Below are 21,644 nucleotides of genomic sequence, written 5' to 3'. Positions count from 1 at the left end.
GGAATAGGTTTTGTCCTGCCCTCTTCACGACTGTCTTGGTGTGCTGTGTTGAACGCTGAGCTGTAGTCAATGAATAGAATTGTCACATAGGTGTTCCTTTTGTCCAGGTGTGAAATGGCAGTGTGGAGTGCAATAGAGATTGCATCATCTGTGGATCTGTTGGTGCGGTATGCAATTTGGAGTGGGACTAAGGTTTCTGGGATAATGGTGTTGATGTGAGCCATGATCAGCCTTTCAGAGAATTTCATGGCTACAGATCTGAGTGCTACGGGTCAGTAGTCATTTAGGCAGGTTACCTTAGTGTTCTTGGGCACAGGGATTATGGTGGTCTGCTTGAAACATGTTGGTATTACAGACTCAGACAGGGAGAGGTTGAAAATGTCAGTGAAGACACTTGCCAGTTGGTTAGCGCACGCTCGGAGTACACATCCTGGTAATTCGTCTGGCCATGCGGCCTTGTGAATGTTAACCTGTTTAAATGTCTTACTCACAACAGCTGCAGAGAGTGTCCAGAACAGCTGACGCTCTCATGCATGTTTCAGTGTTTACTTGCCTCGAAGCGAGCATAGAAGTTACTTAGCTCGTCTGGAAGGCTCGTGTCACTGGGCAGCTCTCGGCTGTGGTTCCCTTTGTAGTTTGTAATAGTTTGCAAGCCCTGCCCCACCCGACAAGCATTGGAGCTGGTGTAATACGGAGGGCATAGTGGGATTTCTTATAAGCTTCCGGGTTAGAGTCCTGCTCTTTAAAAGCGGCAGCTCTACCCTTTAGCTCAGAGCGAATGTTGCCTGTAATCCATGTCTTCTAGTTGGGGTATGTACATACAGTCACTGTGGGGACGACGTCCTCAATGCACTTAATGTTCCGGGAAGAATCCCGGAACATATTCCAGGCTGTGTTAACAAAACAGTCCTGTAGTTTAACATCTGCTTCATCTGATCACTTTTTTATAGATCAAGTCATTGGTGCTTCTCTCTTTAATTTTAGCTTGTAAGCAGGAATCAGTAGGATAGAATTATGGTCAGATTTGCCAAATGGAGGGCGAGGGAGGGCTTTGTACTCTGTGAGAGCTGTGTACTTTGAGAGCTTGAGCGCTGTGTGTGGAGTAAAGTTGGTCTCAAAAAATGTTCCCTCCGGTTGCACATTTAACATGCTGATAGAAATTGGTAAAACTGATTTAAACCTCTTAGGGCTAGGGGGCAGTGTTCGGAAGTTCGGATGACTGACGTGCCTGTTACTCAGGCCCAGAAGCTAGGATATGCATATAATTGGTAGCATTGGAAAGAAACACTCTGAAGTTTCTACAACTGTTAAACTAATGTGAGTCTTACATAACTGATATGGCAGGTGAAAACCAGAGGACAATCCTTTCTGATTTTATTTTTAGGTCACAGGTCATTTCAATGCTAGCCTATGGGATATACAATTAAAAAGGACTCAGATTGCAGCTCATATGGCTTCCACTAGATGTCCGTCTTTAGAAAGGGTTTCAGGCTTGTTTCTTGAAAAATGAACAAATAGTTGTAGTTTTTCCAAGGTATTGTTGAGTGTGTTAATGAGGTGCGAGCTCTTCATTATTTATCTTCCCTATTGAACATACTATTCTCAGTCTTAAATTGTATAGTTTATATGGGTATTAGATTGCCCGGGGATTAATTAGAAACATCGTTTGACTTGTTTAGGCAAACTTTACCAGTAACGTTTTGGATTTGTTTTTATGAATATTGACGAGTGGATTACTGAAATCAAAGGCGCCAACTAAACAGACTTTTTTGGACATAAAGGACTTTATTGAACAAAACGACCATTCATTGTGTAGCTGGGACCCTTGGGATTGCAAACAGAGGAGGATCTTCAAAGATAAGTGATTTGTTTAATCGCTATTGGTGATTTTTGTGACGCCTGTGCTGGTTTGAAAAAGTATTTTGATGTGGGGCACTGTCCTCAGATAACAAGAAGTTAAGCTTTTAAATGATGTAGGTGTCACGATCGTCGTATGGAGTAGACCACATATGTCAGAGTCAAGGCCCGCGGGCCACATCCGGCCCGCGAGAAGGTTTTTTACGGCCCCTGGGATGATCTTGATTTATTATTAGAACCGGCCCGCAGACCGCAGCAAGCCGGCAGCCCGCAGATCTTTTACACGCACCAATACTACATTTCCCACAATGCAACGGTGACGCACCGAGCAGTAGGCTGCTTCATTTCAATATTTATTGGCACAGCAGTTGTCAGCATCACAGTAAAATTAACTTTCAGATACCCATCAAAAATGGCAAAACGGAAGGTGGACACTGAGAACCGGGGTTTCAAACAAGGTGGGAGTCGGAGTATTTGTTCACGGAGGTAGCTGGAAAACCTGTGTGTCTTCTGTGTGGAGAAAGTGTGGCGGTACTGAAAGAGTATAATCTGAGACGACATTATGAAACGAAACACGCGGACAAAAACAAGAATATGGACATGGAACAAAGGCTACAAAAGGCAGAGGAATTAAAACGAGGCCTCAAATCTCGACAGGCTCTGTTCAAAAAAGCCAAATCACAAGGCCAGGCTGCTGTCAAGGCCAGTTTTAGAGATCGCTAAATCAGCCCGGCCATTTACGGAGGGGGATTTCATCAAAAACTGCATGATTAAAGTTTGTGACGAAGTTTGCCCAGAAAAAAGGCAACTCTTTTTAAATGTGAGTCTGAGCAGAAACACCATTGCCGAGAGAGTAGACCAGTTGTCCATCAATCTAAAAGAGCAGCTTGTGAAAAAGGGAAAAGATTTCATTGCATATTCCTTGGCTGTGGATGAGAGCACCGACATTTCTGACATTGCCCAGTTGTCAATTTTCATCCGCGGAGTGGACTCCAGCCTAAGCGTGACAGAGGAGTTTTTGGCTTTACGTCCTATGCATGGCACAACTACGGGGCATGATTTGTATGAAGAGGTGTCAAGATGTGTAAATGAGATGGAGCTGCCTTGGGAAAAACTCGTGGGTTTGACAACCGACGGAGCACCTGCGATGTGTGGACACAGGAGCGGACTGGTGGCGAAGATACGGGAAAAGATGCAAGAGGAAAACGCGACAGGTGAGCTGACAGCTTATCATTGTATCATACACCAGGAAGCGTTGTGCGGTAAAGCCTTGAAAATGGAGCATGTAATGAGCATCATCACGCGCACAGTTAACTTTATCAGAGCCAAAGGTTTGAATCACCGCCAGTTCAAGGCATTTCTGACGGAGTTAGAAACGGAGCATGGTGATTTGCCTTATCACACAGAGGTGCGATGGCTAAGCCAGGGAAAGGTGCTTCAAAGATGTTTCGAGCTTCGTGAGGAGATTTGTCTGTTCTTGGACAGCAAAGGGAAAGACACAACACAACTCCGAGACGAAATGTTTCTGTGTGAAATGGCTTTTCTGTGTGACATTACGAGTCATCTGAATGCAATGAACTTGCAGCTGCAGGGTCGGGATCGTGTCATCTCTGATATGTACAGTACAGTGAAGGCATTTAAAACCAAACTGACTCTGTGGGAGACGCAGATGCGGAAAGAAAATTTGAGCCACTTTCCCAGCTGCCAGACCATGAAAGAGAAGCTCTCTACCAGTGCGTTCCCGAGCGCACAGTTGGCTGATAAAATAGGTATGCTTGCCGCTGACTTTCGACGCCGATTTGCTGACTTTGAAGCACAAAAAGCAGGTTGGAACTGCTCGGTAACCCATTTGCTGTTGACGTGGAAAGCTCACCACCAAACCTCCAAATGGAGTTGATTGACCTCCAATGCAATGATGCACTGAGGGCAAAATATGCGGCAGTGGGTGCTGCGGAGTTCGCCCGTTTCCTCCCGACACAATGCCCCAGCTGCGCATCCAGGCTGCTCAAACGTTGTCTATGTTTGGCAGCACATACCTGTGTGAACAACTGTTTTCTTTGATGAACTTGAACAAAACATCACACAGAAGTCGACTTACTGCTGAACACCTCCACTCAATTCTGAGGATTTCCTCAGCTCAGAGCCTTACCCCGAACATTGATGAACTTGTGGAAAAGATGGGACACCACCAAGTATCACCCTCAACCTCAAACAAGTGAACATTACTGTGCAATCACATATTTAGAGTTTTTACTCAGTTCAAGTTTAAAAGTTAAAGTTTAATATTTGTTTTCACTGCATGTTACTTCTCCTTAAACAAAGTGTTGTTTTTGATTAATAGATTTTTGCACTTTATTTTATTGTATTTCAATCCAATTATATTTAAAAAATATTTCAGTTGAGTGGATGATAGAAAATTGCTATTATTGTTTTTTTCTTTGAAGTAAATTTAGCCCACTTTTGCTAAAATAGAAAATATAGGCTACTGATGGTGCCTTGAATACCGGTTTCTTTCATTTAATGTTCATGTTATGGGGATTTTTATATAAAGGAAATTTGTATTTTGTGTCTGTTGAAAATTAAAGATTACTGACAGAGCCATAAGAAAATATTGCTTTATTTATCTGATCATATTGGAATATATTTGTTAGGTTTTCAGTAGGTTCAATTAGGTTCACTAGACTATATGCGTCATTTAAAAATTTTTCAATGAACATTCGAACAGTCCGGCCCTCGGCTTGTAGCTAAATTTTTTATTTGGCCCTCCGTCCATTTGACTTTGACACCCCTGGAGTAGACCAAAGCACAGCGTGGTTAGAATACATTCTTCTTTATTAATGAAGAACACAAAGAACACTTAAACAAAAACAACAAAACGAATAAGACGAACGTGACCACTATTTAAACAATGTGCTAACGTGCAACATAACATAGACAATAACCCACTAAATACCCAAAGAAGATGGCTGCCTAAATGTGGTTCCCAATCAGAGACAACGATAAACACCTGCCTCTAATTGAGAACCAATCTAGACAACCATAGACCAACATAAACACCTAGATGAAATCAACCCCATAAATCTACAAAAAACAGTAGAAACACCCTAGAATAAGACATAAACACACATATCACCCATGTCACACCAAAATAATACAGAAAACAAAGAACACTAAGGTCAGGGGTGACAGTAGGACACTTGTATGTTCATGAATGTTTAATATTACTATTTTGTCATTTGAATTACCGGATGTTGTCGAATTTGATCCCGGTAACAGGATCGGATCCCTAAGAGGTGATTTAAGTTTCCCTGCATTAAAGTCACCCCCGGCCACTAGGAGCGCCGCCTCTGGGTGAACATTTTCCTGTTTGTTTATGGCAGTATACAGCTCATTGAGTGCGGTTTTAGTGCCATCATCGGTCTATGGTGGTATGTACTGTAGACAGCTATGAAACATACAGATGAAAACTCTCTAGGTAGATAGTGTGGTCTATAGCTTATCATGAGATACTGTACATCAGGCAAGCAAAACCTTGAGACTTCCTTAGATATCGTGCACCAGCTGTTGTTTACATATATGCATAGGCCCCCGCCCCTAGTCTTACCAGAGGCTGGTGTTCTATCCTGCCGATAGAGTGTATAACCCGCCAGCTGTATGTTCTTAATGTCGTCGTTCAGCCACAACTTGGTGAAACATAAGATATTATAAGATATTATAGTTCCCGTTGGTAGGATATACGTGCTTTCATTTTGTCCCATTTATTTCCCAGCGATTGAACATTGGCTAGCAGGACAGAAGGCAAAGGCAGATTAGCCACTCGTCGCCTGATTCTCACAAGGCACCCTGATCTTTTTCGGCAAAATCTCAGTTTCCTCCTCCAGTGAATGACGGGGATCTGGGCCTGGTCAGGTGTCTGTAGTATATCCCTTCCCTCCTACTCATTGAAGAAAAACCCTTTGTCTAATCTGAGGTGAGTAATCACAGTTCTGATGTCCAGAAGCTCTTTTCGGTCATAAGAGATGGTCGCGGCAACATTATGTACAAAACAAGTTACGAACAATACAAAAACACTAACAAAATAGCATGGTTTGTTAAGAGCCGATAAGACGGCAGCCTTCCTCTGGCGCCATCATTGTCAATTGATATTGAAAGGGTTACTTTACCTCAGGACATAAAACAATCATTATATGATTATATAAACTAAGGACATATCCTCATGCTTATATATACAAATATATGTGGCACAAATCTATTAGGCACAAATAAGGGATCATCTAATGTGGCAGAATGAAGAAGACACCTGAAGCCATGCAATAAAAATGACCACATTCTAGGTAAACACTTACACAGTACACAACCTTTGAGTGTGGTTTGGTAAGTAATAAACTTGTTAACAATGTTGGCACCTACATATAAATAGTTTTTTCACATAAGCCACTTGCAATCACCAGCAACACTTTATCAAAAACAGCAGAGCACAAAGTAGGGTAATTGGTAGCAGCTACGCTGAAAGCATACTGTATGTATAACTGTTAAATTGCCATATATATCTAATTCTAGATAATGAAGCAGTGGCTTCAGCTTGTAAAACAAATTCCCTGTGGTTACCAATAGTGCATATTGATGGCAATTACGTGGTATATGTGTAAACTATACTGTGTGTTATTCAATCTGCACAAAGAGAGAGTGCTGACCGTATGGGCACTCTAAATATACTGTATAGCCGACAAGCCTTGTTTCTTGCCACACAAAAAGCTGTTAACATACACACAAGCCTCATCTATAGCGTTTAAGTCATTGCGGCAAGCAACATGTTAACATCATTATAACATCATTTCATCAAGCAAAATCATAACTCATTAGATGGCATACTGTATGTGTGTTCACAGGCACATGTTACATACATTTTAGGACTTTTCCATTCATGATATATAGCCATTGGTTCTTAACGAGTACACTTTATAAATGCCCCATGAGCTTAGTTAAACTGTCTATTCCCATCAGAACCCCAAATTTAAGCTTGGTTTACTTCTTTGTTCATAAACAATGTAATTGTAAACCATCACTGTATTGCCTCAAAACATGGTTAAAACTATCATGGATGGTCAGTCCTGCATCTATAAGCTCTGTCAATTAATTTGAGAATGTTTACACTTTTTCAGCCCCATCTCTCAACAGTGGTGGGATGTATACTTTGTTATTGCAGATTGCCCTTTTTAAGACATACTTATTTAAACGCATGCAGTGTAGGCACACATATTAGCACTCTGGGTAAATATCCTTGGATAAATAACCCATTAAACACAACACAGATCATTCATGTGTTGCTTTATGAAAGTCTCAATCTTCCTCAAGTACAAATGTCTGTCTATACGGCTGAGATGAAGAAGAAAAAAACTGTTCTTACTTCTAAAATAAAACAGATATTTAACTTGGCCCGGGGTTAGTTTTAGCTTCTGATGGTAATGATATTATAAAATGACTACTGGACAAACCCCATAAATAACTCCACTGTGTGGTTCCCAGACAGATATAATGCTGCCTAGGAAGTACAGGTTTACAAATGCATCTTGTTGAAGGCACAAACTCTCACTGTGAATTCACTCCAATCCCCACTCAAAAGTATAATGAAATTTGAAATGTTCCCTTATCAGACATTGGCCCAGCTTCTTCAATATCATTTACATTTTAAATCTGTTTTGGAAAGGAAAGTAACTGCTCTTTCCCAAGAAGGACTTTTTATTTCATTATCTCATGTTTTGTTAAGCTAAAAATATCTACCTGGAACTGAATTTGCATGAATGTTTTCTTTAAAAGATTTACCACCAGTTGCCCTATGAATGATCGTATTAGGGGGGCCCAATTGCAGTACGGTATGTAAAAACATGGACAGAGCCAAATACTGTATCTCAGCTTACAAAGCTTCTGCTAATATTTAATAGTCATAGATCATAGAGATACAAAAGAATGTCATTCATATTTCATTACTATAGCGTAAATCGATTTAATTAGTACCCAAAAATGAAACACATTTGAATTTCAGTTAATTCTGTAAATTACTATATCGTAAATAGAGATTCAAAGTGGAGAGATTAGGTTATGATTATCATTAAAGTATAGGCTAACCATAATATCATATGATTGCAGTTACATCAGGTCATGGCCCTAAACGGTATGTAAGCACAAGTCCAAATAAACTGACCGGTAATCACAGAGAGAGAGAGGGGAGAATTCCTCTCTAATCAGGCAGTGGAAGAGGTATTCCCAGTCAGTCTGGGCCAGTGGTGCATTAGTCCTCTCTCTCTATTTTCCTTTTGTGTTTTGACACATTAATATTCACCATATGCACTGTCAGTCCTTTCAGAGCCGCGTTTCATTTATGCTCTGTGGTGTGGGTAAACAGTGTGCCCAGCTGCTGTTTTTAGACAGCTCTGCTCTCTTCTCTCATATGTGTTGGCTCACATGTGCACCCAAATAGGCCTATTTGAAACCAGGAATCCACAAACCCAGTCCAACCACTTCTATAAACATCCTACTACGAAGCAGGCGCTTTAAAACAGGAGCGCATTATATATACTTTTATATCTAACGTCATTTTGTATATAGTGATCGACAACTTTATGTCGTAAAATTCACGCAAAGCAGGCAGGTGGAATTATTATGTTAAGGAGATTGCTTATTGTTCCCTCTCGGGTGACATTAGGACCATTGTGACTATCACAATTCTACAGACACATAGCCATAGCTTAAAGGGATTACATTTTTAGACAATTTCAAGAAGTTTGAATATTGATTCAAGTCTGCATCAAAATTGCTGTATGGATCACAGGAAAAGGACCTGGATTTGATTGTTTCCTGTCCATTGTGACCTGCCTGGCCTGCTAGAATAGTAGATGTTTTCAACAGAACAGAACAACTTGTTTTCTGTGAAATTCCCAAAGCAGAGTGCTGGACCAGGCCTCTACAGACTTTATTGTACTGTACCTTGAGGAATATGACCAGTTTCTGGATCTTCCAGTACTCAGAGGACAGGTCTGTGTTGCTCTCCGGCCGGTGCTCTGGCTGCTCCTTGTCCTCCTCACTCTCAGATGAACTCTCGCTGAAGTCATCGGCGCCTCCTCCTGGGGTCTTTACTGAAGAACACAGACACAGCAGGAGATAAGAATCAACATCAAGTTTTGTGTAACAGCTATACAAGTACATATCCATACACAGGAAGGGTTTAAACTTAAAATATTATATCAGTATATGATACATAACAAAATATGAAGTTTTCCTTTTGTGATTTAAAATAACTGCAAGATTATTCTACACAACAAGCACCATTAACAATCTGAAGTTAATCGGATTTGTCAGGTTTGAACTTTCTCACAATCTAAGCAGCAGCCATGAATAGAGAGAGGGATTAAAGTAATGGGCAAACTGGAGTCGTCATCATACTAAACAAAGCAGGCCTCTCTTTTTCTACCGTAGCCTTCATACTATAAACGCCAACAGAAATGCAGATGGCTTTTAAAGTCAGTTGCACCACTCAAATAACTGTATCATGAAAACGGTTCACCGCGGAGCAATGAAATTTGGTACACGTTCAAATGGGGCCGCGGGGAGATGGTTCCTATTTACACAGATAGCATTTCCAGGGGAGGCCATTATCAGAGGAAATCAGCCGATATGACCTTTTCTCAGGCAACGCAGATGGGCCACGATAAACACTGAACCAAGCCTTAATTAAGCAGTGAAGCGCTGTTCCGATGTGTCTGCTTTGACTACTGGCCTGGAGTAACGCTAGTAGACTCCCAAAGGTCCCTTTCTGTACGTGTACCAAGTTTCTCTGGTTCAAGGCGGGGGGAAAGCTATCAGCAGAACAGTGGCTAGAGTCGACCCAGTAACTTTACTAGCAGACCTGTATACACTGGCATTCACAATTATGGGGACAGCTGGAAACATCGCTGCCAGGCACCAGAGGAAAGGCAGGGAAAGCGTACATCAGACCCATACATTGGCTTATATAAAAACACTTATTATCGGTTTCCACAGAAGCTATCACTACGGGTCACAACTAAGGGTTGTGCCACGTTTTTTCTGTGACTTCAGCAATCTCTTTCCTGTAAGCTGCTTGCTCTTCTGTAGGACTCGAAGGGTTCCTCGTTTATGAAGTGTGAGGAGGAAACCCCACCAGGTGACTTACCTTTTACGAGACGACTGCCTACCAGGTGAGGAAGACACCGAGAAATCTGCTTTTCTTCTGCATCTTCTCTCCTCCGTCTCAGCAAACGTCTCATTTGCTGCACTCTTTTTGGATTTCTTCTCTGTTACCCTCGAAAAATGTAATAAAATAAGAGGGGACATCATTATGTGTTTTTCTATTTTGGAAATAGTTATTCATCGTAACATATCATCATCATTTATGCATTGAGGGAGGAGAGGGATGCAGGGATTTTGGGCTTTTTTGTTGTTGCCATTTTAGATAGCTTTGATCCAGAGCCAGCTGCCTCAAAATGGGGACACTTATCACAAGGTCCAGCTACAAAAGCTTAAACCCCTGCTAGATCTATTTATCAATCAAAGAACATGTGATACATCATGTTTGTGAATTTTACTCCTGTGCCCAACTTGTCTGTCTGTAATTGTACAGTGGGGTTCCAAGCAGGGAACACATCGATTAACTGGGATCGTCCATATAATCAGGAATATTTGTGCTTGCCCTGAAAAATGTAAAGCCATATAAACCATCTCTTTCTAATGTGTGACTGCTGGCATGTGGAGAAGACACACTGAGACACATGCAACCAGTGAAGTGCGCCGACTCCAGCATCACTTCCTTCTTAAAATCTCGTCTATTTGAGCATAACGTTCCCAAAGGCATACAGAACGTGTAGCGTTGCAAATATTCCAAAGACCTCCAATACATGGAGTGGAATTATCACATACTCATATGGTGATGCAAGACCGAGGTTCTTCTATTTCCAAGATGGTTATAATTGTTTCTTTGCCGCCTGGCTTGTTCTGCACAAGCTGTTGTCTCGCCTTCTCATGCACATTCTTTTCCTGATGCTCGTAAGGCCTCTGGGCTTGGCCTTGTTCCTCTGTATCAACCGATTCCACATGTTGGATCTTTTGTGTTGACGGAGGTTCTTCTTGAACGGCAGAATCCCGTTGAGGAAGAGAATAAGTGAGGAAAAAAGGACCTCTCAATTTGCACCCAAATGCTAGCAGTGATACATACAATAAATTTGGGCCGTAAAATTATATGGACTTGGGTCCTTAAAAAAGTTCTTCCTCTGAATGATTGTTCTTTTAACAAAGTCTTCGGTCCTTTTGTGATTTCTTTCAAGTTATAAAGCATATTTTCCATTCTGCAGCTGACATGTGGCCTCCTCATCCAGTTATTTGAGAGACACGTCACACATTGGTGTCTGAAAGGGTTGCCATTCAATTCTTCTCAGCCCAAGAAGAACCATGTAAAAACTCACCGGGGTTTGATTCAGTCACTGTTCATAATAAAACTGAACTTTCTCAACAGTCCATACTGCAGCAGAATAACAATCCAGCCTTTATAATTGAGCGACAGTAATAAAATGACACATTCCCAGTGCTTTACTACACAGAAGAGGTTCCCCTCTATTAATTGGCTGAACAACGTCAAACGTTTATTGTTTCATTTACAGTCCTCGCGCTAAAATCTTGCAGCTTGTCACAGACAAAGGAGACCCTTTGTTTCACTGTTATTCAGAGATGATTTTTACATTTTTGAAGGTCTTTTTACCCAACTTTACAACCTAACGTAAGAATGCCAACAAGACACATATGCATGGTTCGCAGGCAGGGAATGTTTTTAAATCAAAGGCACCTGCTAGGCAGAAAATAGCTTGCCTCAGACTCCCATTGGTTGCAATAAGCTAAATAGTTTTTTTTTAAGAAGTAAAGGTGGAGAAATAATTAACATGGAATACTAAGGCCGTGTTCATACGCTCGGGCCAGGCACGCTCGGTCACTTTCCAAAACCAGCTTGTTTGTCATAAAACCCAAAGTGACCTGCTGTTGGAACAATGCAGGCCAATTCAGGCCACTATGGCTGCATTTCAGGTGTCCAACCGTACCTCTTTTTTTCATGATACTTGAAATGGACAGAAGGAAGCTTCCAAACTCTATGGCACGTTAGAGCAACACACACAGCACAGGGACGGCTCTGTCAGAGCAAGTGCACAGACACTTTTAAGCAGGTCTGACGCCTGCCTGCCTGTAACTCTCCTCAGACTTCTGTCGGTCTCGGCAACACTTTTTTTTTTTTTTTTTTTTACTACAGGCGACTTCCAAATCATTACATTGGCACTATTCATCTTTCTCCACTTGTGCCTTGTTCCAAGCCCTCACTGAGAGACCCGAGACTCCAAATATTTACACATGTTTATTGGACTTGTATCCATTGTATCTAATTACTTTCTCCATACAGTGATGGAAAATAAGCTAAATAGTAGCTGTCAGTGGAAGAGATGTGCGAGGCTCCTTGTGGAGAGTGAACATGACAGCAGAGCTAGATTGATTTCAGGATTTGAATAACAAAATTCTGAGGGTGCTTTGGCATTTTTTGCATGTGATCCCACATGCATAACACAGACAGACACCGTGTCCAATTTATAATCACGTAGTAGTTTAAAAAACCAGTCAGTCCAACACTACACTGAGAAGTTGAGTATCGGACTGCGGTGTGTGTCCCTGGTGCTGCACTCTTCTCCTCTGGCTGCCTCCAGCTTATTTGATTGAGAATGTCTGATCTAATAAAACTGTGAAAAATGATCTGCTTCCTCAATGCTGGAAACGAGTAGATCATGTTCAGAGATTGGTGTTGTTATCTTTGGCTATCAACCTGTCGAGCTTCATGTTGACTTGGGACACCACCACTTTGGGCTCTTAGCGCTGCAATCAGAGAGCGGGTCCCAGCCGGAGCTATTTCAGATGGTGTTTCTGACCTGACGCGGACGAGAGCCTACTCCTTTCATGGGCCACTCGGAAGGGATCTTGTCCTCAAGAGTGAGTGCAATTACTTTATTACTGTATGTCTGAAACGGTTTATACAGCAGTGCCTGTTGCACCGTAACAATTATATTGTCAATCAATAGAAAATACCGTTATCTGCAATCAAATCGGCAGTCACTGCTGAGTCAAGCTGATCATTTCACACACACGAGGTGTATTTGAAGTCATGCAGAGAGAAAATGGTTTGGTGGAGCGTAAAAAGGGCAGAAAAACATGGCCTGATTTGAGTGCAGAACACTCCATTACATCACCATGCCATGATTTGGATATTGCTGTAGTAACTTCATAGGAGAAAGAAGTATGCAGAGAAAACCTGTGACTTCATTTGTATCTCGGCAAACCCGTCTCACAGTTGTGTTTTACGGCCTACTGTCCATCATCCTCAGAACGACCAACGGGTTCAGCCTCATAGCATCACTCAGCACAGACACCGGACTCATAAAACATTAAAGCCTGTATGGCCTTTTTACACAGTGAGCGCAGCAGCCTGGCACTGCTCATTGGGGTTTATACATCCCTCACTTACCCTTCACTCAACTCAACCCATCTCCATGGCACTAAACGCTCTATCACCAGCTATAAAAACGTCAAACTTGCTGGTCAAGCACAATTCAATTGAAAGAAAGGATGAGGTGGCTCCTTTTCATCAATAATGTAGTTATTTAAAATTGGTAGATTTCCTCACTGAATCTGCTTAACATAATGTAAATGTCTCTGTAACATCCATGGATTATGCATTTGGGGGTGAGGGGGAGGGGGGGGGGGGTACAGATCGTACTACGGACAACTTCTACGTCAAAGCAGACATTTCCTTTTTCTTGAGCTATTGTCCATAAAGCAAACACTCACATACCAGGATTCTAAAACTGTGGTGGAATAGACTAAATATATTATTGTTCGCCCCCACTTTATATCTGCAAACTATATTATTGTGATAACATCTATTCGTTTATTTTAAAGAGAAAGAAAGACTTGTAGACAGGGGTAAAAGGGAAAATCAGTTTTGATAATCACATCTCTGTTTCAATAGCTCAGGTACAGAATTATGGTGATCATAAAGCATCCCAGTAGAAATCATCAGGAGCAACATTGATAATAGTCTTTGCTAACAGAAATGAACGATGCAAAATGGAAAATACTGTTATTAGTTAAGGTACACTATTTGTAGAAACTAGTTTACCCATAAGACTGTCCAAATAGACAAAAGGAAATGAATGAATATAAAAATGTATATATCAATATAATTATAGCAATTATATAAAATATTTGGTGTAATTTCCTAGAGTATAAATACTATGTAGAACGTGTATAGCTAGCTGTATAGCTAGCTTGCCTGTAAATTATATAACATTTTCCAACAATACATTATTGAGTCACTCATGACAAAAAAATATGTCCAAATATTCAGCTTTCCCAACCAAAGCTTGAAGCCATTATTTGTTCATTTATCAAATCACAGGAAACAGCACTACTGAATGAATCACATGGCAAATTCAGAGCAACACATGATTCTGTCTGTGTGAGTAACTGGACTGTTTCATTATAATTTTTTACATTCTTTTCAACTGGGGTGATTTGGAAAGTAAGGTTAGGTACCGAGGCTACAGCTTCAGAGAGTTTTCGTTTCAATCTGAGAACCAGACACTAGCTCACAAGTGACGATGAGTGCAGATTCTGATTCACAATCTCAAACTCACTCTAATACGTATAACAGAATATAATATATGATCAGTCAAATGCGTACTGCGTCATCTGGTTACTGACAGAGAAAATATTACTCAGAGATAACAACAACCTTTTGTTTGAGATACTGCTCCTCCATGTCAAAAACCTACCTGTTTATTTATGTTCTCAGCAAGATGGGGAGACTTGCTTTTCAGAAGTGTTACCAGGTCTTTGTAAACATTGCTTGTTCTGTCATAGGCATTTCCCTCACCCTCCTGATGACATTTGATGTATCAAACAAATGTCACAGTATTCCCATCTGTCAGAACAACTGAGGTTAGAGTGCCAAGGTTTCAAAATGCAGCTTCACAGGTTGGAATTCAAAAACCGGTGTGCGCCGCCTCTAACCACTACACACATTACGCTCAACTCTGTAATCTTTGAGGTTTAATTTGTGTTAATATACCGTCAATGTCAAACATGTTGGAATGCGGGTTTCAGTGTCCTGAACTGAACCATTCCCAGGTGAGGAAAGGGAGACGGGCAACATACTAACGGGCAGGCAGGAAGTGACGGAGGGAGTGAAAGACACTGAGCCATGTAATATGTTCTCTTTAATTAATTGCACACATGTTACGGTCAATGGGGGTTGTTTTAAACGTTTACCACCCCAGGGCAAACTTGGAATCCAACCATACAATGAACGTTGCATCAGTACATAAATCGCAAAACTTTTCAGTGACACTTTACGTAATGTTTTCTGAAACTTTACGGGCATTCGTTATGATGAATGATATTAATATGAACACATGTATTGACTTTCCGTGCTTGTTCATAACAATTGTCAAATAAACATGTGCTGAAATATATAGATTATTACACCCATTGATGCCTAAAGCATTTATGACAAAACACATCCTGTAGAAAGAAAATCTAATGCTGAGTGTAAGATCACGCCTGACTAAAATTCAGGTAATGAAAACTGACATTCAGTGACACTAATCTATCGCTAGCTTTCTTACCCCGTTGAGAAAGACTCCAGCTGTGCTGAAGGTGATGTGCAAGGGTTGAGTGTCACACGGCTGTACCACCAGGTGACAGATTTCACCATGCACCTGCCTTCAAGGGGGAGTGCGACAGCCATTGGTGAATTCATAATCTACAGAAAAAGAAGAAGATGCCAGAGCACGTCAGTTCAGTGTACAATGTATGTTAATCAAGACAGTATACAATAGTGCTCGATAGGGAATTAGGTGTAAAACGCAGCATCATATAATGCAAAATACATCATACAGGCTGTATTTCTGTATTTTGAAAACTGGGCAGCTACAAAGGGATGCACAGCCGAGAGCTGCCCAGTGACACAAGCCTACCAGACGAGCTAAATTACTTCTATGCTCGCTTCTAGGCAAGTAACACTGAAACATGCATGATAGCATCAGCTGTTCCGGATGACTGTATGATCACGCTCTCTGCAGCTGATGTGAGCAAGACCTTTAAACGGGTCAACATCCACAAGGCCGCAGGGCCAGACAGATTACCAGGACGTGTACTGCGAGCATGCGCTGACCAACTGGCAAGCGTCTTCACTGACATTTGCAACCTGTCCCTGACTGAGTCTGTAATACCAACACGTTTCAAGCAGACCACCATAGTCCCTGTGCCCAAGAACACTAAGGTAACCTGCCTAAATGACTACTGACCTGTAGCATTCACGTAAGTAACCATCAAATGCTTTGAAAGGCTGGTCATGGCCATTTATCCCAGAAACCCTAGACCCACTCCAAATTGCATACCACACCAACAGATCCACAGATGATGCAATCTCTATTGCCCTTTCCCACCTGGACAAAAGGAACACCTATGTGAGAACGCTATTCATTGACTACAGCTCAGTGTTCAAACCATAATGCCCTCAAAGCTCATCACTAAGCTAAGGACCCTGGGACTTATCACCTCCCTCTGCAACTGGATCCTTGACTTCCTGACGGGCCGCCCCCCCAGGTGGTAAGGGTAGGTAACAACACATCCGCCACGCTGATCCTCAACACGTGGGCCCGTCAGGGGTGCGTGCTCAGTCCCCTCCTGTACTCCCTGTTCACTCATGACTGCATGGCCAGGCATGACTCCAACACCATCATTAAGTTTACCGATGACACAACAGTGGTAGGCCTGATCACTGACAACGATGAGACAGTCTATAGGTCAAGTCTAGGTCCAGCTTCTACCCCCAAGCCATAAGGCTCCTGTTCATCGAATTAAAGGGCTCCTCTCTGTTTATTATCTATGCATAATCAGTTTAACTCCACCTACTTGTACATATTGCTTTTGTTATTCTACTGCTGCTGCTTATTTTACTTACTGCTGCTGTTTAATTATTTATTACTTTTATTTTCCAATTTTATACTTTTAACAATTTTTTTCTTCTTAAAGCGTTGTTGGTTAAGGGTTTGTAAGTAAGCATTTCACTGTAAGGTTGTATTGTTGTATTTGGCGCATGTGACAAATACATTGATTTGAACTTGATTGCTGACATGCAAAACATTTTGGGACTATATCAACAATGGACTAACGAAACAAATGAAACATAGACTAAAGAAACAAATACCAAAAGATCGTTTTGGGGTGGAGTTTTCCTTCAAGGTATGTAGGAGGAGAGGATCAGGGGGAAAATAAAGTTCCAATACAGGTTCAAAGAGTGCAGAATCACAGGAAGAGAAATCATCGAGGGTGCCTGAGCTGCCAGCGAGTATGATGGATCATTCCACCATAGAGAGAGCACAAGGCTGCGTCCCAAATAGCACTGTATTCCGAATAGAGTGCACTACTTTTGACCAGTATTGTACAATATAGGGAATAGGTTGCCATTTGGGACAAAGCCCAGGCCTGAAGACAGCAGCCCAGGTTACTTAGAGCTCGCTGTGATTTCACCCTCTGATAAATCTTCTGATAAATCATCCTCTGAAAACAGCTAGGCTGCAGAGCATCGTGACACACAAACCACCATATTTTAATGTGCGGTATCTCAGGTTGGAGGCCATTTACATAGAAGGTTTAAATGTTCCTCTGTAAATGTTCCTCTGTAAGGGGACACATTTTTCAAAATACTGAATTGATCACTGTGGTTCTGTGGCATGTAGGGGAGGTGTGTTTTTTGACGAAAGTTGAATTGTTTATGGCGTTGCAAATCTGCCGCGCCGACTAAGGCAAGTAAAAATATATATGAATGTATCAGTAAACTGAAATCTGACATATATAATGACTTCCATGTTTTTTACGGGTGAACACAGACATTTTATATTTTTAGAATATCCCAGTATTACCCCCTAATAGCAATCACTTTCATTCACACCCCCCCCAAAAATGTGAGAAATGTGAAGATAATTCAAACATGATGTGTATTGAACAGACTTCAACACCTTTTTCTCCCCTTCACTGCAGAAGTGTTTCAACAGCTCGACATCATTCTTCACTGTGGCAGGACTAAGCCTCACCTCCCTGTACAAAAAATACAAAAAACAAAAACAAATACAGATAATTAATCTTGGGCCCTTTTGTGGTTCTTCTATCTAGTAAGAAACTGTTTCTAATCAGAGTCAACCCCATGTGTTTGGACTTGTCTGAAGTCAAGTGGGAGTCAGTGTGTATTAAGATGGATTGATTCGTTGTTGATAGATAGAGAAGCAGACCGAGTGAGGAGGAGGAAAGGAACCCACTGGGAGATCTGCTTGAGGGAGTTGCTGAGGACTTGAGTGTCCAGCTGCTGCTGCAGGATGAGCAGCTTCACTTTGATATCTTCCTCCTTGGCCTGGTCCCCATCATTCACCTTCTCCAGGAGATACAGCACTGAGCTGTCCTCCCCATCCACTGTTGCAAAACTAGGCCCCAGCATCTTCGCAACAGGGTCGGCTACAAATTACAGTAAAAAAATTGAGCATATCTTTATTTGACCAGATTGTCCCTTAGAGGCCTTATTTAAAAGAGAATCCTGGTCTGGGGTAATATAGACATACAGTAGATGTATGTTTTCCTTTCTCAAACTAACATAGCTATTAGCTATGGGGTACAGTAAATATAACTGTGAGTAATTGCAAACATAATCTGATGCCAGTTTCTAATTGGATAAAAGTAGAAGATAACAAGGACAAATGAATGATGTCCGTGGCTTTACGGGAAGTATGTAGCCCGACTACTCAGGGACAAATGGGATACAAATCTCATTCTGTGGTTTACATGGTTTTACCTTCCAGACAAGCTCGGACCTCCTTCAGCCTCTTATCCTTTGCCAGCTGCACTATTTTGGAGAGCTGACTAAAACTGTGAACAGAAATGCTCGGAGGAGTGATTTGCAACATACTGTAGGACGCCCATCCTTGTCCGTTTCCTGCGACTTTATCATAGGGCAACTGAAAAGTAGAGAAACACACATTTTATTTTTCTATCGAGGCACACTTTTCCTATTCTACCGTGTCTGTGCTAATGTCATAAATATGCCTTTTGGAAAGAAAAGTAATGTTCTCAGTGTTCACAATTTCCACTTTTCTTTTATCAGTGAAATCTACAGTAGCTAAGAGCCAACTGTGGGATAAAAAATGTGTGTGCTGTGCTGGTAACTTTAATTATTTACTAGGACCACTGCTTATACCTAATGTATCGATTTGTTTGTAAAACATCAGTTAATTGATTAAGTAGGGGTTGTCAAAAAATATGGGTGTAGAAACCCCATTAAATTGACTTAAAGCCTCAATCTGGAGTTGGTGTTTCAGCAAAGAACAACCGTGCCGCTTAAAGGAGTGTAACTGTTTTAGCACGTACATATACTGTTGTTTGATATCTTAAGACAGTTGTTGGTCCATATCCCACATATTTAGATACTTTACAGGAATCTCATGATATGCCATTTTATTTTCCTTAACTAGGCAAGTCAGTTAAGAACAAATTCTTATTTTCAATGACGGCCTAGGAACAGTGGTTTAACTGCCTGTTCAGGGGCAGAACGACAGATTTGTACCTTGTCAGCTCAGGGATTTGAACTTGCAACCTTTTGGTTACTAGTCCAACGCTCTAACCACTAGGCTACCCTGCCACCCCATTTGTCCATAGGATCCCATTAAAATGTGAAATATATCCATATATCTATATCTATATATCTACATATCTATATCCTAATACACTAAAAATGACATGTAAAGAAAGACCTTGGAGAAATCACTTTTTTTAATAAATATATATATTTTTTATGCTTACAGTGCCTTCAGAACGTATTCATACCCCTTGACTTTTTCCACATTTTGTTGTGTTACAAAAGTGGTATTAAAATGGATTTAATTGTCATTTTTTGGTCAACGATCTACACAAAATACTCTACAATGTCAAAGTGGAAGAAAAATTCTGACATTTGTAAAACATTTATGAAAAATAAAAAACACTATTGATATCTTGGATAATTCAGTAATTTTGGCTTAATCTGATAGTGTGCCTTCAGTTCTTTATTAAAATATATCAAAATAACATGTGTACACAAGTAATTATGCCGAAAAACAATATTCAGAAATGTTTGTGTTGCGGTAATGAGATAATTTACAAAAAACATATTTTTTCTGTAAAATGTTTTTTCATTCGGTAAGCAATGTTAAAAAATATTAGAAATGGACTTTTATTTCTTTGGACCTTTTTTTGGACCTTGAAAACTGATGAGGTAATGAGCATTTTTGCATTGGTAATCATGGAAATTGTGTTAAAATGAATAATATCTGATCAATAAAAACATAACAATAATTATGAAAAGGATAAATACAGATCCTAATCTTGGCGATCCAAGAGGAATTATGGAAAATGTGTTCATTGTTGTCAAGTGCCAGTTTTGTGAGAATCACCCATCTAATCACATGCAGACAGCTAGGAAAAATAGCCAAATATCCTGACGAAGTAGTGTAGTTTTCTTGTTTTCTGTCCTAGCTACTGAAGTTGAACAGAAAACAGATTCATTCAATTGTACATATGAGTGCTGCTGCAGGGCTCTAAATACATTTTAACGCCATGAAAACATCCCCAGTGAGTAACATTAACATTACACAAACAGCCTGCCTCATGATTACCTGATGTCATACTCTGTTTAGAAATCAGAAGCCTCCAAAGAGCTAGTCCACTGCAGCGGCTCATTGAACACATGTTTAGCCTCCCGAGGGTGTCTGGAGCTGAACTGCTCCACAAACTGTAGGATCTCTTTCAGCGGAGACTCGTTGACTGGGGTGATCTCCAGTTTGCCCGTCCCAGAACTTGCTGTGGTCCATTGCAAGGCTCTGGTCAGTGCTACAGTAACCCCATGGTAGCAGCTGAGGCACTGGCAACATCCTGAAACTGGCAGTCACATAAGACTGCAAATGGCTGGCTAAGTTTACAGCCTGTTGTTAACTGTGAAAAGGAACAACTGGCTACAGTAGCCAGCTGACCCCATTGCTAACTTAACATCATTCCATCAAAACCTGAAACTTCAAGACATATTTTAAGCGTTTGTACAAATGTTCTGAGTACAGTGAACATTTATAGTTAAACATTTATATTTTCCATACAGTTTTTATATCTTGCAAACTATCTAACCAACTATTCAAAGTATTTTGTTTGAGGACCACCAGCTAGCTAGCTATCAAGGTTAGCGGTTAGTCAGTTTCCTTGGAAACAGCCAATTGTAAAGCCTCCTCCGGTTGCTAGGATACCACTCAACAACTTATGGAAGATAGGTCAAAAGGAACAAGATTCGAAAATCACAACTCTATTCCTCTCTCCCTGCCTGCAGCCTGCTGGTTGGCTATTTGCTTTAATACAGTGTGATGCCTTCATTAAGTTTTCTGTGGAATCTAAAGTAGGATGTCCACAGAAACACACATTTGAGTGCCTCTTTATAAACTCCCTCTAGTATAGATGTATGATTTGGCTTTGGCTGTGTTTTACAGACAAACATTCTGGGCAAACTGAAAAAAGTCTATTTGAAGGAGATTCTGCAAATAAAGTAAACCAGACTTGATTCATTCAATAATTGAGATCACTCCACCATTCACCTACTGCATCAAAAATGTTAATTTTCA

General features: G+C 40.8%; 1 pseudogene; it reads right to left on the bottom strand.

The window, feature by feature from the left end:
- LOC118383030 (outer dynein arm-docking complex subunit 2-like) overlaps nt 1-21,016 on the bottom strand; it is a 60,729-nt pseudogene extending 39,713 nt beyond the window's left edge.
- Between the last annotated feature and the right edge of the window lie 628 nt (nt 21,017-21,644).

The sequence above is a fragment of the Oncorhynchus keta genome, chromosome 4 (assembly GCF_023373465.1).
Source record: "Oncorhynchus keta strain PuntledgeMale-10-30-2019 chromosome 4, Oket_V2, whole genome shotgun sequence".
NCBI classification, from domain to species: Eukaryota; Metazoa; Chordata; class Actinopteri; order Salmoniformes; family Salmonidae; genus Oncorhynchus; species Oncorhynchus keta.
The sequence above is the reverse complement of the archived record's forward strand: the minus strand, read 5'-3'. Positions and strand labels throughout refer to the sequence as shown.